General features: G+C 45.5%; 1 non-coding gene across 1 annotated transcript; it reads left to right on the top strand.

Annotated features, from left to right (window-relative positions):
* The first annotated feature begins 1280 nt into the window (after nucleotides 1-1280).
* On the top strand, nucleotides 1281-1419 carry LOC136478831 (small nucleolar RNA Z247). Its single transcript, XR_010764505.1, has one exon. It is a non-coding gene; the product is annotated as a small nucleolar RNA Z247 (small nucleolar RNA).
* Nucleotides 1420-13163: the final 11744 nt, after the last annotated feature.

The following is a 13163-nucleotide window of genomic DNA, read 5'->3' as shown; positions in this document are numbered from 1 at the left end:
TGGATCATTTTTTCTAGGAAACCTACAGCGGCGACCGATTAGGTTGCCTGAACTACATCTAATTCGCTTGCCTATAAGAGAACTTGGATCAATTTGTGAGATTCCAGAGTGATTCGACTTCATGAGTCAGGACAATATATGATTTAAGTTCGTCCCAGTATCTCAATTTCTTTCTGGGTATCCCATTCTGACTCATGAGTTTTACACCCCTAAGCCTAAATTACCGTGGGCCATCAGCCCATTCTGGGTTTGCCACCAACCTTCATATAACTTAGAAACAATTTGCCCCAAGCAACACTAATGAGTCATGAGTATATATGATTAAGCACGGTCGGTAAAATCACTCGCTCTTTATGCCCGTGCTGTAAGATCTGAGGTGTTTTCCCCAAGCTGATTCAACCTGTAAACCCCATAATGAATTTCTTGCCTGCAAAAAAAAGCAAAGCTAATATGATGCAAGAATGCGTCAGCCCAATCAGAGTTCTGGTGAATTCCTTAACGAATCAAGAGCACGTCAGGACTGATAAGGATCTTGTATTCACGGTACACGTGATAGCTCTAGATATTTTCTGTTGTAGATCTCCTAGCTTGTAGCTCAAGTTAGTTGATAGGATAGATATGATCTTCAATCTGTTGTAACTGCATTCACCTTGATGTACATGCCACGATGGGGGCGATTCCCATCTTATATAACATGTAACCGAGACCCTAATAGGGCAACTCGTTCCCTCATCTTTACATGGTACCAGAGCCGTCAAAACTCCACACGGGGAAACCTCATGGCGTTCCAACTTGCCTCATCATCGTCCGGTGCGTCGTCGGTCCCCTCCTTCGGCTTCTCCGTGACAGAGAAGCTGGATCGGAAGAACTTCCCGATGTGGAAGCTGCAAGTCTCGTCAGCGCTCAAGGGAGCGCAGCTCTTCTCCTTCATCGGCCCCAACTCCAACCCACCGTCACCGTTCCTGGAGGCCAAGTCGGATGACAAGAAGGGCGACATGGAGGCTAACCCTGACTATGAGTCATGGGTGGCTAAGGACCAGACGGTCCTGAGTTTTCTCCTGACATCTCTGTCAAAGGAGATCTCGGCGCAAGTTCCCACTACGGTGGTCACCGCCAAGCAAGCATGGGATGCAATCGAAGCAATGTTTGCATCTCAATCCCGTGCATGCATCATCAGCACGCGGATGGCCTTGGCCAATGCGTCCAAAGGCACGTCATCAATCAGTGAGTTCTTCGTCAAGATGAAAGGCTATGCGGATGAAATGGCTGCTGCTGGTCGCAAGCTCGAAGATGAAGAACTGATCTCCTACATTCTCTCGGGTCTAGACCGTGAGTATGATGCGGTTGTCTCGGCAGTGGCAGCACGCGTCGAACCAATCTCGGTTGGGGAACTTTTTACCCAACTTACAAGCTTCGAGTCCAGGATGGAGATGAAGAATGGCGGTGGTGGCTATCAATCATCAGCCAACATGGTGGCCAAGGGAGGTCGCGGCAACGGCAACAACTTCCGCGGTGGAAATCGCGGGGGTGGAGGAAGCCGTGGTGGCTTCAATCGTGGAGGCAAAGGGGGTCGCAATGGTGGCCACTCCTCCAATTTCCAAGCTGGCCTCATTTGCCAGGTATGTGGCAAGGAGGGCCATGGCGCGGCCAAGTGCTACAAGCGCTATGATGAAAGGTACCAGGGACCTCCACAGAAGTCGGCATCGTCGGCAACCACTTCCTATGGCGTTGACACCAACTGGTACGTGGACAGTGGAGCCACCGACCACATCACATCTGAGCTAGAGAAGCTCACGACCAGGGAGCGCTACAGTGGTGGTGATCAAGTGCACGCCGCCAACGGGAACGGTATGGAAATTACTCACATCGGTCATCGTACTTTGCGTTCCCCATCTAGCTCCATTTATTTACGCAATATCCTTCATGTACCAAAGGCCCAAAAGAATCTAGTTTCAGTTCAGCGTCTTACACATGACAATAATGTCTTCGTTGAATTTCATCCTACTCATTTTTTAATCAAGGAACAGGCGATGAAGAAAATTCTTCATCAAGGCAGATGTGAACGAGGCATGTACCCTTTGCTTCCTTTCCGTAGCCAGTCGTCATCAGAGAATAAAGAAGCCTATAGCGTCACCAAGTCGTCCGAGTCTGTGTGGCACAATAGGCTAGGTCATGCTTCTACACCAGTAGTTAGGCAGGTGCTTAGCCGCCACAGTATTTCTTTTTCAAAGGAGTCCAATAAACATGTGTGTAATGGCTGTCAACTTGGCAAAAGCCATCAGTTACCGTATCCAAAATCGACTAGCAAGTCAGCTAGCCCTCTTGATCTTGTTTTTTCAGACGTTTGGGGTCCTGCGTCAACTTCGGTTGGCCGCCACAATTATTATGTGAGTTTCATTGATGATCATAGTAAGTTTGTTTGGTTATATCTCTTGCGTCATAAATCGGAGGTTTTTCAATGTTTCCAAGATTTCCAACACCTTGTTGAGCGTAGATTTAATCGAAAGATCAAGGCTATTCAAACCGATTGGGGTGGGGAGTATCAAGCTCTCAACTCATTCTTCAAACGTGTTGGCATCACTCATCTTGTTTCGTGCCCGCACGCACACCAGCAAAACGGAGCTGCCGAGAGACAACATAGGCATATAGTTGAGGTTGGACTCTCTCTTCTAGCTCATCCATTCATGCCTCTAAAGTTTTGGGACGAGGCATTCCTTACGGCAGTCTTCCTAATCAATCGGTTGCCCTCCAAAGTCATAGACAATGACACACCTTTTGTTCGCCTGTTTGATCAACAACCTGATTACAGTTTCCTTCGTACATTCGGCTGTGCTTGCTGGCCAAATTTGCGTCCCTATAATGAGAAGAAACTCCAATTTAGATCCAAACCATGTGTCTTTCTTGGCTATAGTGATAAACATAAGGGGTATAAATGTCTAGATCCATCGCAAGGACGAGTATATATCTCACGGGATGTTGTTTTTGATGAAACCGTGTTTCCATTTGCCTCTATGCATCCAAATGCGGGTGCTCGGTTGAGAGCCGAGCTCGATCTATTACCCGATATACTTCTAAATCCATCTCTCGGGAACGTATCAGTACATGACTTGGTGTCGAGTCCTACCATGCCGTCTAACCATTCATCAAGTGCAGGATCAAATCCGGTGGGAAACGAGCAACATTTTGGTGCAAGCGGTGCTGCAAACAGCCATAGCAACGGCCCATATTTCATGTGCTCCCCCGGCGGTGGCAGCACGGGAGTCGATGCTGCTTCTCTGGTGACCGCCGCGGCATCAGCCTTGGATCAGGTGCCCCGACAGTTGCAGGTGTCGGGTGCTCGTGCGGGCGGGGCGCTGTCTCCGGTTGTCGGTGGATCTTCTACATCGACTCACGCTGAATCGCTCTCCAGTGTGCCAGGTGTGGTGGCGCATAGTGATCCAAGCGGGGGCGCCTTGTATGCTGCTCCGCCCGAGGTGGATCCTCTGATCGGATCCCTTGCGGCTCCGGCTACATCCGCTGCGGCTTCATCTTCTACGCCCAGTTCTGTGGAGCCTCAGCGTGTACATGGCACACGGCTTCAAGCTGGGGTGACAAAGCCCAAGATCTACACCGACGGCACTGTTAGGTGGTGCATGACCTCTACCAGTGATACAAGTGAGCCAGCCATGGTTCGTGAAGCGTTGCAAGACAAGAATTGGGTTTCAGCTATGGATGCCGAGTATCATGCCCTTCAACGGAACAATACATGGCATCTGGTTCCACCGTCTCAAGGCAAAAATATCATTGATTGTAAATGGGTTTACAAAATCAAGAAAAGGGCAGATGGGTCTATTGACCGATACAAGGCGCATTTGGTTGCCAAAGGCTTCAAGCAATGCTACGGTATTGACTACGAGGACACGTTTAGTCCTGTAGTCAAGGCAGCGACTATAAGGTTGGTCTTATCTGTTGCAGTTTCAAGAGGTTGGTCTCTTCGCCAACTAGATGTTCAAAATGCGTTTCTTCATGGGGTTTTGGAGGAAGAAGTTTACATGAGACAGCTACCAGGGTATATTGATAAGAAGCGTCCTAATTATGTGGGTAAGCTAGACAAAGCCCTCTACGGTTTGAAGCAGGCACCTCGGGCATGGCATGCCTGGCTCTCAGGAAAATTGCAGACGTTGGGCTTTACTCCGTCTAAATCCGACACCTCTCTTTTCTACTACAACAAAGGAGGTCACAGCTTGTTTGTTCTGGTGTATGTGGATGACATCATCGTGGCCAGCTCCTCCCAAGATGGAACCAATGCATTACTATGAGATTTGCAACAAGAATTTGCCCTAAAGGATTTGGGTGATCTGCATTACTTCTTGGGTATTGAAGTTAAAAGGAAGCAAGGAGGTCTTGTGCTCTCTCAAGAACGGTATGCCTCTGATGTTCTTGCTCGGTCTGGCATGAACAAGTGTAAACCTGCAGACACACCTTTGTCAAGCACAGAGAAGCTGAGTGTCTTAGATGGTGTCAAGCTTGGGCCGGAAGATTCTACTCGGTATAGAAGCTTGGTTGGTGCCTTACAATATTTAACATTGACTAGGCCTGATATTAGCTTTGTTGTGAATAAGGTATGTCAATTCCTGCATGCACCAACCTCGGTCCATTGGAGCACTGTTAAACGGATCCTGAGGTATGTAAAGGGAACAATTCGTCTTGAGTTGAAGATTGGGCCATCTAAATCTATGCTTGTTAGTGCATTCTCAGATGCAGTTTGGGCAGGATGTGTTGATGACAGGAGATCAACAGGAGGCTTTGCGGTGTTTCTAGGGAATAATCTCATCTCTTGGACAGCCAGGAAGCAACCAACGGTGTCAAGATCAAGCACTGAAGCTGAGTACAAGGCATTAGCAAATGCCACTGCAGAGATGGTGTGGATCCAGGATCTATTGGCTGAATTGCATGTTCCTCATCCTTCTATGGCTCGGCTTTGGTGTGATAACTTGGGTGCTAAATATCTCTCGGCAAATCCCATATTCCATGCAAGAACCAAGCATATTGAGATTGATTTTCACTTTGTTCGGGAGAGAGTAGCACAAAAATTGTTAGACATAAGGTTCATTAATTCTGGTGATCAAGTTGCAGATGGATTCACTAAATCACTTCCTGTGGTTAAGCTTCGGCAGTTTAGAAACAATCTCAACCTCACAAGTGTTAGTGGCTGAGATTGCGGAGGGATGTAAAATGATAAGGATCTTGTATTCACGGTACACGTGATAGCTCTAGATATTTTCTGTTGTAGATCTCCTAGCTTGTAGCTCAAGTTAGTTGATAGGATAGATATGATCTTCAATCTGTTGTAACTTCATTCACCTTGATGTACATGCCCTGATGGAGGCGATTCACATCTTATATAACATGTAACTGAGACCCTAATAGGGCAACTCGTTCCCTCATCTTTACAAGGACATCGCAAGTAACATCATCTATTTTCCCTCATCTTCCACTCTCCAGTCCAGGCCAAATAATCCGCAAAGTGAAAAACAAAAACTTGTATCATGTAAACCATTTCTAAGTTCTTAAGTAAGCTGAGCCGGTATTACATATTAGAGGTCATCAAGCCCGTTTAGCTGCCAGACGACCTTACACGAAAACTGTCTTCCTGCCCTTTTTCCTCCAGACCCAAATCCTGCTAGAATGCTAGTCCACCTTTTTGTTGCCTTTGGAACTATCATCGTCTTGCTCTTCTTCTGCACCGCATTCCTCCGCCTCAGCTTTTGACTCGTCAAACTCCAGCAGCTGCATTTGTAAGAAATGCGATCAGAACTCAGAAGGTCCTGCATTATGATACATATTTTATACCATGCCTACTTTTGTGAGAAACAAAAAGGATAAAACTCATCTGGAAGGCCTGGGCTCCTCTTCGCGTGAAGATCTTCTTGTGGTTGGCGATGAAACGCAGACACTGGACTGCCGATCGACGGACTAGGCACGGCCTGGATGCACGTGATCGCTGCTACCTTTGCGACCAAGCTCCGGAAACAATTGACCACATAATCGCGTGCTGCCCATTCACCAGGGAGGTTTGGCACTTCGTTCTGCAGGCCATCGGCTTACATCCGCCCCAAGGAGCTGAGACAACCATTACGTGGTGGAGGCTGCGTAAGCTTGCTAACGGCAACCGGCGTAAGGGGATCGATTCTCTTTTTGCTTTGGTGTCTTGGCAGGTTTGGAAGGAACAGAAGGCAAGATGTTTCCGGGAAGCCACGGTGACGATCGCTGAGCTGCTGCAAATCATCAAAATGGAAGCGGATCGCTGGATCGAAGCCGGTGCGATGGGATTGAGAGCTTTAGCTGAACAGCACTAGGCTACCTGCATCCCCTTGCTGATTGTTTGGTTTATCAATGTAGCATTTCTGTGCCACCGGCCATGCCGGATACTCTTGTAACATAAACTCCTTTCTTCTTAATACCAATGATACGCAGCTCTCATGTGTATTCGAGAAAAAAAAAACAATAAAACTCAAATGCACCCCCCCCCCCCCCCCCCCCCCACCCCCCTCAACAAATGACCAGGAGATGGAACTACAGATCGCCATCAGCACTGAGCCGCATTCACATTTGGGTTTACATTAACCACAAGTGCCAAGCTCAGACCTGCATATTGTAAAATATATATGCATGTGTGTGAGAAGAATATGAAGCCTAAACCTGTTTGCCACTCGCCCAGTTAATTAAGCTGGAAATGAAATGAAAACGCAGCATGCTTCTCTTCCGGTTAGTTAACACCTGCAGCAGCCGAACATTTTGGAATACACGGCAGAAAATAAAAATATATATATATATATAGTTATTCTTGCTTTAATTTGGGGCCTAGCTGTGTGATGGCGCGATATGTGCGGATTTGATGCGCTTCGCACGACCAACTATAATAGCTAACGTGCATCATTGCCAAGATCATATATATAAAAGTACTCTCCGAGGAAAAAAATACAATTCTGCTATGTGTATTTATAAACACAGTTTTGTTTTACCCTTAGGAGCATGTGCTCCCATCCTGCACCGCACCTATCCTCATACATGGAACCCCATACACATCTAATGATACTAGGGATGGGTTATGGAGCACATGCTCTCAAGGACAAATTTAACTTGGACATGTATTTAGTCAAAGTTTCTAATGTTCAACCGTTCGACTAAGATTATAGAGGAAAGTATCAATACTTACAACATGAATTTAGCAATAATGCAAAATGGATGTGTTATATCGGTGAAAAGAATAAATTAGATTAAACCACGAGCCCCATGCACGTCATTATTAAACAATAACAGATTTATTAAGGGTGTGGAATTCAGTAGATTGTGTTTGTGTGCAGGAGAAGGAAGCACAAGCATGAAGCATCCCCAGTGCAGTCAAGCATTTGGCTCATGACCAAGCTTGTTACATTGGTGCCACACGGGAATGGGATTTATTTGGGAAGGCAGGGTCAAACCACGCAAGGCATATATATGGCTTTCGGCCGTGGCTTTGATGCAGAGGAGAATCAGATACTTTCAGACTGTAGCCTACAGTCTACTTTATTTGCATGGAACCTTACCATTTGGGTTTGATCGCTATTGCTACTTCTAATAGGGCCAGGCAAAAGTTGGCCAAAGTTTGGCACCCTTTGGATTTGGACTTGGAGGCTGCAGCAAGATATGTTAGTTGATCTCCACAGCCTATTGAGCCCTTGCCTCTGCGTCCTGATCGGGGGCGCCCAACCCTAATAGGTTGGTGGGCCCCTGTCGCACAACACATATAAAGATAGGTGGGGATCACGGCTCGAGTCACGAGGTTGGTCTGAGCCGCCATGATCCCACCGATAGAAACCCTAATCCGATCTACAGTGTGCTGCCAGCGACGAGATGCCCTACCACACCGCCGTCGCCTCTGCAGGGTCTCCACCGTTCCACTGGATCGCCACCTCGCTTCCTCACCACCGTGCCGAGCACCGGCGTCCGTGAGGCGGCATCCAGGGCGAACTTGGCGTCTACGTTGCTGCGGCCCAACTACGCTAAGGCGAGGAGCCTTACCCGGATCTACGGTTACACAGAAAGGTACACCACGATTCTAACAATGGTATCAGAGCAAGGTTGCCAGTGTGTAACCCTAACCCTAACCGGGTAAAAGCAAAGAGAAAAGGGACCGGGGGTGGCGGACGTCACTGGAACCCCGGTCACCACCGCCACCGTGCGGGGAAAAGATGCCGCACCGCCGTTCTCACCGGCGCACGGCAAGAACAGAACAGATCTAGTTCGGATCTGAGGAAAGGAGTAAAAGGAAAGAAGAACAATGGTTTCCCAACCCTAACCCTAACTGGGTGAAGGGGAAGAACAACAGTGAACCCGATTCGGATGAACTAACCCATCCTCATCCCAATCGAAATCAAAACCGTGAAAAGAAATCAAAAGAAAAGGTTCAACCGAACCCTAACCCTAACTCGCATGAAGAAGGGGAAGGGGAGCGATTCGGATGAATTCCAAAAAGAAAAGAAATCAAAAGAAAAGTGCAAATCCTGAAACCCTAACCCTAGTACCCCAATCGGTTGAATCCGTAGAAAGAAGCAGATTCAAAAGAAAAGAAGGGGAAGAGGGGAAGGGGATGATCTCGCAAATCTCGAATCAAACCAAAAGAAAACCCAAATCGGAGATCTCGAATCAAACCAAAAGAAAACACGAATAGGGTTCAACCAAACCCTAACCCTAACTCGCATGAAGAAGAGGAAGAGAAAGATTCGGTATAAATAGAAAAGAACCGATCAAAAGAAGATCCAAACCCTAATTCCTCACACCAGTTCGGAAAAGAGAAGAATAACTCAAATCCGAAGGGGAAGAAGAAAAGGAAGAGAATGGAAAGAGACCTCGCCGTGCATCGGGCGAACCCTTCGCCGGCGCGGGAGAAGAGGGCCGAGCTAGGGGGGAGATGTTTCTGCCGGGCTCGGCCAAGGGGGCGCCGCGGCCAAGGCCGCTCGACGGTGGCGTGCTCACCCGTTGGGGAGCACGCGCGCCGGCGAGGGGGCCGGCGACGGTGCCATGGCTGCCGCTCTCTCGCTGCGTCCACCGTTTCACAACTCGTCTCACTCGGTCGCTGCTGGTTGCGCTGAGGTAGAGAGAGGAGAGAGCGGCGAAGAAGAGAGAGAAGCAGAGAGTGCGAATGGCCTAGGGTTTTCCGGTCGGAGGCCGCGGCCGCGGTTTTGTTCGCGCGAAATCGACGCGCAGCCGTCGATCTCCATCGGACGGCCGAGATTGAATGGACCAGCGATGCGGCCCAGGCGGGCGCGCGCGGCCGAGCGGCTTTGCCGGCCCAGGCCCAGGTTGCGGCCTGGGTGCGACCGAGCGTCGCGCAAGGCAGATGGGCAGGGCTGTTTTGACGGCCGGGCCGAAAGAATAGTGATCATTTGAGTCATTTTTTGTTTTTCATTTTCCAGTAAAGGTTTTATTTCCTAGAAATTGATTAATGGCTTAAATAAAATAGAAAAAGTAAATTTCCCTGTGGGTAAAATTGAAGAAATTGAGTATACGTTTTCACTGCTAAAGAAATAGTTTATTCTCCAGTTAATTTGTACCAACGTGATATTTAATTGGAGAAAAAGAAAGTTTTTCCGCTGCTAAAGAAATTGTTTATTCTCCAGTTATTTTGAACCAATGTGGTATTTAATTGGAGAAAAAGAGATTTGACATGATTATGATGTTGTTATTTTCTTACCAACGTTGTTAATAATAATATCATAATTTTAATGATTTATGCATTAATTTTACTTCTACCCAACGATGATGTAGAATTAGTGTACGAGAACAGTTGTAAAAGTTAATGATTTATGCATTAATTCTATTTCTGCCCAACGGTGATGTAGAATTAGTGTATACGAATAGTTGTATGTTTTGATTTTGACCAACGTTGAAATCAAGGCATGCAAATGATGTTATTTTTATGTTAAGAAAAGGTTTGTCCTGGTTTTCATCTTGTCTAAGGTGAACTGGGTAGTCATCTCACCGTGTTCCACTGAGTCTGTGGCACCGATGAGGGAGACAAACGAGACTGATGCCGTTTGGGCAACTAAAGAGAGGGATTTTGAATCCCAAAAGATGTTATATGCCCTTGAGCATAGGAAGTGTGTCACTGCCAACAAAAAATGTTTGGCTATGATAAAGAACATGATTGAGCCTGCAATTGTGGGCTCAATCCCAGAGTGTGACACGGTCATCGAGTACCTCGATAGAATAAAGAGTCGGTTCACTGGCTCTTCAAAGACATATGCTACCCAACTGATAAAGCAGCTGGTGACAGTGTGTTACTCTAATAATGATGGCATAAGAGAGCTCACGATGCGTCGTCGAAATTATGGCACTGTTGTTTAGGCCATATTTCGAGGGGGAGAATAGAAAGACTAGTTAAGAATAATATTCTTCCTCCATTAGAGCTCTCAGAATGCATAAAAGGAAAGTATGTAAAGAAAGATGACAAACGAAGTGCAGGAATTTTATATATTATCCACACAGACATCTGTGGTCATTTTTCTGTAAAGAGTGTGGATGGTTATGATTCGTTCATAACATTCACAAATGATTACTTCCATTATGGCTACATTTATCCAATCAAAGAAAGAACAGAAGCATTGGATAAATTTAAGATATTAAAGATTAAGATAGTCAGGTCTGACCGTGGGGGAGTACTATGGTCGGCATACCCTAAAAGAATGGCATAGTAGCCCAGTATTCTACACCAGGTGAACCTCAACAGAATAGAGTAGCTAAAAGAATCAATCGTACCCTGATGGATATGGTGGGTAGTATGATAAGTTACTCCACCTTACAGTTGAGCCTGTAGATGGAGGCGTTAAAAACCGCCATTCATATTCTCAATAGAGTATCAAGAAAGTCGATGCCAAAAACACCGTATGAGTTATGGACAGAAAGAGTACCCTCACTAAACCACTTGCGTGTGTGTGGTGGAGCCCTGCTGAGGCTAAAGTATTTAACCCAAACATTAGAAAGTTAGATCCCAAAACAGTAAGTTGTCATTTGTTTGGCTACCCAGAAAAGTCAAAAGTTTTTCGTTTTCTACTGTCCAGAGAGACATACAAAGTTTGTGGAAACGAGACACGCTGTCTTCCTAAAGGATGAATTGATGAGGGGAGCATGGTAGCTCGAGAAATTGACCTTGAAGTGAAGCGGGTGTATGCGCCCACTCCAATGATTCATGAGCCATTTTTCTCACTACCTGCTGTCGCTGCACCGACAGTGCTAGATATTGTGGTGCCAGCACCTGTTGTTATCCCACCTGTGGCAACAATGAATGACAATGAGGAACCTGTTCTTCAGGATCCTATAGAACCTATTGCCACACATGAGGGGGAGCAACAATAGCCTCAAACAGAAGATGTGCCAAATGTGAAGGCCCATAGAAGGTCTCAAAGAGTTAGAAAATCAGCTATTCCTGCTGATTATAAAGTGTACAACACTGAGGAATTTCAAATGGAGGATGATCCCACCTCATTTGAAGAAGCCATGAGAAGTGATCATTCATCAAAGTGGCTTGAGGCCATGGAAGATGAAATGAAATCAATGAATGCCAATAAAATTTGGGACTTTGAAATAATTCCTAAAGGAGCCAAAACAGTAGGCTGTAAATGGGTCTACAGAACAAAAACTTGACTCTCAAGGGAATATAAAGAGCGACTTGTGGCAAAAGGCTTTATGCAAAGAGAAGGGATTGATTACAATGAGACCTTTTCTCCAGTCTTATGTAAAGTTTGCTTCAGAATTATAATGGCATTAATGGCACTTTACGATTTAGAATTACATCAGATGGATGTAAAGACAGCATTTCTCAATGGAAACTTGGAGGAAAATGTTTACGTGACACAACCGAAAGGTTTTGTCATGGAAGGAAAAGAACGAATGGGATACCATCTAAAGAAATTCATTTATGGATTAAAACAAGCTTCAAGACAGTGGTACTTGAAGTTTGATCAGACAATAAAGGATTTTGGGTTTTAAAGAGAATGTAGAGGACAATTGTGTCTATGCAAAGTTTAAGAATGGGAAGTTTATCTTCCTTATCCTGTATGTGGATGATATCTTACTTGCTAGTAGTGATGTCAGTCTACTACAGGAGACAAAGAAGTTTTGTCCTCAAAACTTGATATGAAAGATCTTGGTGAAGTCTCGTTCGTTCTAGGGATCGAGATTCACCGAGATAGAAGAAAATGGGTATTAGGACTGTCACAAAAGGCATACATAGAAAGAATCTTAAAGAAATTCAGTATGCACAAATGTAGTCCCTCACCTGCTCCTATTGTCAAGGGCGACAAATATGGGGATTTTCAATGCCCCAGGAACCAATATGAGCTCAATCAAATGAAAGTGGTTCCATATGCTTTAGCTGTCGGAAGCTTACAATATGCTCAAGTATGTACACGCCCTGACTTGGCATTTGTTACCGGGTTACTTGGCAGATTCCAGAGCAATTCTGGAACAGAACAATGAAATTAGTAAAGAAAGTCTTGCATTATTTGCAAGGAACGAAAGGCCTCATGATGACGTATAAAAGATCTGATTCACTCCACATAGTGGGAAATTTAGATTCTGATTATGCGAGAGATGATAGAAAATCTACGACGGGATAGTATTCACTCTCGAAAAGGGGAGCTATTTCATGGAAAAGCTCAAATGCAAACCATCACTACATCGTCCATAATGTATGACAGTTTGTAGCGTGATATGAGGCAATGAGGCAGGTGAACTGACTAAAGAAGTTCATACCTAGTTTGAAGGTGGTTGACGACAGCTATAGATCACTTAAGTTATACTGTGATTATAATCTGACAGTACAGTATGCTCACAACATAAGTCAAGTGGTGCTGCCAAACACATTGACATAGAGTATTATGTTGTGATAGATAAAGTCTGGGATCAAGTCATAAGTCTTGAGCATATAAGTACAGAAAAGATGCTCACGGATCCGCTTACAAAAGGCTTACCACTCAACGTGTTCAGAGAACATGGTGTTCAGAGAACATGTAGCTAGCATGAGTTTAAGGGAAAGCCTAAAATTCCTAGACAAAAGAAGGCCCAAAGATAAGTATCTATTTCAGAACAGAGTAGTGTGTTGTAGCTATTAAATCTATCGGCAATGGACCGTGACAATGAGA

This window comes from Miscanthus floridulus, chromosome 8, assembly GCF_019320115.1.
Source record: "Miscanthus floridulus cultivar M001 chromosome 8, ASM1932011v1, whole genome shotgun sequence".
Classification (NCBI taxonomy): Eukaryota; Viridiplantae; Streptophyta; class Magnoliopsida; order Poales; family Poaceae; genus Miscanthus; species Miscanthus floridulus.
Note: the sequence above shows the minus strand (reverse complement) of the source record. Positions and strands in the feature narration are given on the sequence as shown.